Source organism: Nematolebias whitei, chromosome 6 (assembly GCF_014905685.2).
Source record: "Nematolebias whitei isolate Nwh7 chromosome 6, NemWhi1, whole genome shotgun sequence".
Classification (NCBI taxonomy): domain Eukaryota; kingdom Metazoa; phylum Chordata; class Actinopteri; order Cyprinodontiformes; family Rivulidae; genus Nematolebias; species Nematolebias whitei.
Genome location: NC_056503.1, coordinates 6364935 through 6368902, shown reverse-complemented (window position 1 = coordinate 6368902; position 3968 = coordinate 6364935).

Sequence of the window (3968 nt, the reverse complement as noted above, 5' to 3'; positions counted from 1 at the left end):
GTGCTCCTTATTTGTAATAAATCACCAGCTCCTCATCCGTTGTTCTGGTAACCATCAAACTTGTTTTGAATGCTCTCACGCGATCCGGTATAAAGGAAGTGTGACAGGCAACTTAATCTTTGGAAGTCCGGTGTGGATCAGCACGCGCTGATGCCATGCACCATTTTTGATGTGATTCTTCTTTACCTGGGTCGAAAACGACTTCCCGGCCAGTGTCACGGTGAGAAGTTATTTCATATCAATCTGTGTGTTAAGAGTGTACATGTTTTTTTGCTTGGCTGTTTTCTGTGGCAGGATAATAAAGGACACTTATTACTCCTAGCAGTAACAGCTTCCTTGAGTCTTTTATTTTTCCTTCTGGTCTGAATATCTGTGCCGACCGTTTCACGAGCCCTTTTGATAAAGAATTTCATAATACAACGCCCAACATGGAGGGCGGACGTGAGAGAGTGACAAATGAGTATGAATGGAGTTCACCACTGGGAATGAATGAAATCTATAAAATTACGACAGAACAGAAACCTAAAGTATTAGCTGCCATAGAGCAGCTGTATTCAGGTAAAGGGAGCAAACCAATTAGAAAAAAACTAACAAAATTACTAGAAGAGCTGACAGAACAAGTAGGGAGCCATTCAAGAGAGCCACTCGCTAGAATTGCATGGAGGGCTACAGTAGCCAGAGAGAAAAAAGTGTTTGAAGAGGAGAGATTAGCTGGAGGGATGAAGTGTTTGGCTAGAATCAGAACTAGAAAACAGAAAGATGAGTGTGAGGAGGAGGAAAAAGGCTGGAGAGAATTAGTTTTGATATGTCAGAGTGTGCAACAGCGGAGCAGAGCAGAGAAACAGGTGAAGCAGGAGGGAGCGCCCCCTCCTTATCAGGAAGGAAAGATCAAACCCACAGCGTCCACAGTGGTGGGGCTTTATCCGTGTTTGGACATAGAGGCAGGGAAGTTGAAGGTCACCAGTTTGCAACAACCCCAGATGGGGGTGGATCAGACAGAAGAGAGAGAGCTGATGGATCAAACAGAAGAGAGAAAGCTGGTGGATGATATGAGTCAGAGAATGGCGAGAGAAAGAAAGGAGCAGGAAGACTGGGTCAGAGGTATGAGAGACAGGCGTTTGGAGGAAGAGAGGAGGTCAGCTGAAAAACAGGAGGAAAGAAACGCAGAGGAAAAGGAAAGTGATGAAGAAACGGAGGCAGACACATGTTGTGGAGCAGAAGGTGGTGTAGAAAAGTTGCCGAGAGCAGTGGTGAAGAAGAAGAGCAGGTCAAAGGTCACAGGAAAGAGCGGAAAGAATACAGGAGGTTGTACAGGAAGGATAAAGGTAACAGGTTATATGGTGGGGATGCTGAGAGATTGTGATGAGGAAGACACAGTTAACCGGAGAGTTAGGAGGCAGGCAAGACCCCCTGACAGATTAAGTTACAAGACGCCAGGCGGTGACAATGTGGTTTCAGCTATGGGAGACATTAAAGTCAGCTCATCAGAAGCAGCATCGGAGTTAGAAGAAGAGGAGTTAGATGGAGCTGACAGTGAGACTGTGGCTGTTGTAGCACATGTTGCTTACCCCCTGGTGAGGGGACCTTATGGGATGGCCAGGTATAAACCATTTTCTATCGGTGACGTGCAGGCGATAGTAGAAAAGTTGCCATCATTGTCTGAGGGAGGAGGTCGTTGGTTAGATCAGCTGAACACATTTACACTTGGACATACACTCACGGTGGGAGATTTTAGAGCGATAGCAGGGAGATGCATGATAGGTTTAAATTTAAATAATCTTCAAAATGTGGTCAGAGTCAATGATGTGAACATGGTAGACATGCCAGATGAAACGGCCCTAAACCAGATTTGTGATCGCTTAGCTGTGGCGGTGAGAGAAATGTATCCACTCCCAGAAGGGACTCCAATACCTAAATTTCATTGGGATAAAAATATTGAACCGCGTGCATTTCTAGATCAATTCAGAGAAGCGTGGGTAAAAAGTACAGGGAGACATTGACTAACTGAGCAATAACAGCCATACTTTCGACAGGCTGTCCTTGAGGGCCTGCCAAAGGAGGTGGTAGAAGAAATTAGAAAAAATCCTGACCTGTTAGGCATGGACTCAACGAGATGGGAAAAACATGTTGCCCATCATTTACAGATCGCTAAATATCTGGCGGGAAAAGAAGATAAAGACCTAAAAAACCTGCAGGCTGAATTGCTGAAACTCCAGCTGAGCGAGGCCCGCCAAAAAGTAAACGATAAAAAGTGTAATAAAAAACAAATGATGATGAAGGAAGTAAATTCTCCACCTCCTGGTATGTAAGAGGTCCAACAATGGACCGGCCCACCTTGCCCCAGACCTAGATGGACTCCAGCACCATTCAGGAACAGCAGCAGGGGTGAACGGGGAAGGGGTGCATGGCAAAGAGGGGGAGGCCAGAGTGGACAACTGTATTATGAAATTAACAGGGGTCGCGAACGATCGGCACCAGATATTCAGACAAGGGGAAAAATGAGACACAAGGAGACTGTTTTCTGCTAGAAATAATAGTGTCATTTATTAATCTGCCACAGAAAAACAGCCAAGCAAAAACATGTACACTTGTACACTCTTAACACACAAATTGATATGAGAGCCTCTCACCATGACACGTGGCCGGGAAGTCGTTTCGACCCGGGTAAACAGGAATCACATCAAAACTGCGCCGGGCACTCACGCGCGTTGGTCCACAGCAGACTTCCAAAAATTCCCTTGCCTGTCACACCTCCTTTATACCTCTCCCTGACCGGATCGCGTGAGAGCAGTGAAAAACAAGTTTGATGGTTGTCAGGAGGACAGATTTAATTAAAACATGTTTTTCCATCATCAAAGCAGTCTGTGCAACAGAGCGATGGCTTCATAAAAACATGTCCTTCAAACCCTGGGTCACTGTAACCTTAAGATGGGCCAGGTCTCTGGTTAGAGCATCCCCCAGAGGACTTTAATTACTCCAAAACACATCTGCAGCACAGGCCTGACTTTGGGCAGATAAGCTGCATCAAAAGTGAGTATAAGTATTAATTGACATAAAAGCATCAAAATAATCATTCCTATATCAACAACTGAGGGGACAGCAGCGGAGTTGTGCCTGTTACATCTGTGGTCAACTCGGACACTGGGCCAAGAACTGCAAAGCGGTCCCTCCAGCTCACCCTTACCATCCTGCACCGGACCAACCTGCTGGGCCCGACCCACCCATGAACGGGGGCCAGGGCTATCAGAACCAGTGACACACCCCACAGAAGAACCTGTATGCCTGGGGAGACCCCATGCTGAACATACAAGTGATGAGTGACACTTTGCCCTTCCTGGTGGACACAGGAGCAACATACTCAACAATTAACAAACAGCTGTCAAAATGTAACCTATCGACACAAAGGGTGGAGGTTGTAGGTTTTTCTGGGGTGAAACAAAAACTGCCAATAACTGTTCCGGTGACAACTGTGGTGGGATCACAGTCGCTCACACATCCTTTCTTAATTGCCACAGCAGCGCCTGCAAATCTCCTGGGCAGAGATTTGCTGAATAAACTGGGTGCCTCCATCATGTGTGGACCAGATGGCCTGGTGGTGCAGCTCCCGGACAGGACTGAGATGAACTGTGGACTCACATCGGCCTCCCATTTGCAGTGTATGATTCAGCCAGTGCACCCAGAACACGCAGACATCTACTGGGGCCTGCTAGAACCTGAAGACCCAGGAGGGGCAGGTGTGCTCTCTGCCTACCTGAGGTGGAAACCCTGGATCACTTCCTTAGAACCCTATGTGCCCACCCCAGACCCATTGCATGTGACCCTGTTTTATGATAGAAAGGGGGACAAGGTGTACCAGGAACATTTTCAAGAACAATTAGAGGGTAAAACATGGGTTATTCAATCTGGTAAAATTTAACTGGGTAATGAAGGGGTGGCCGCGGCAGTCAAACTAAATGCTGAACAAGAAT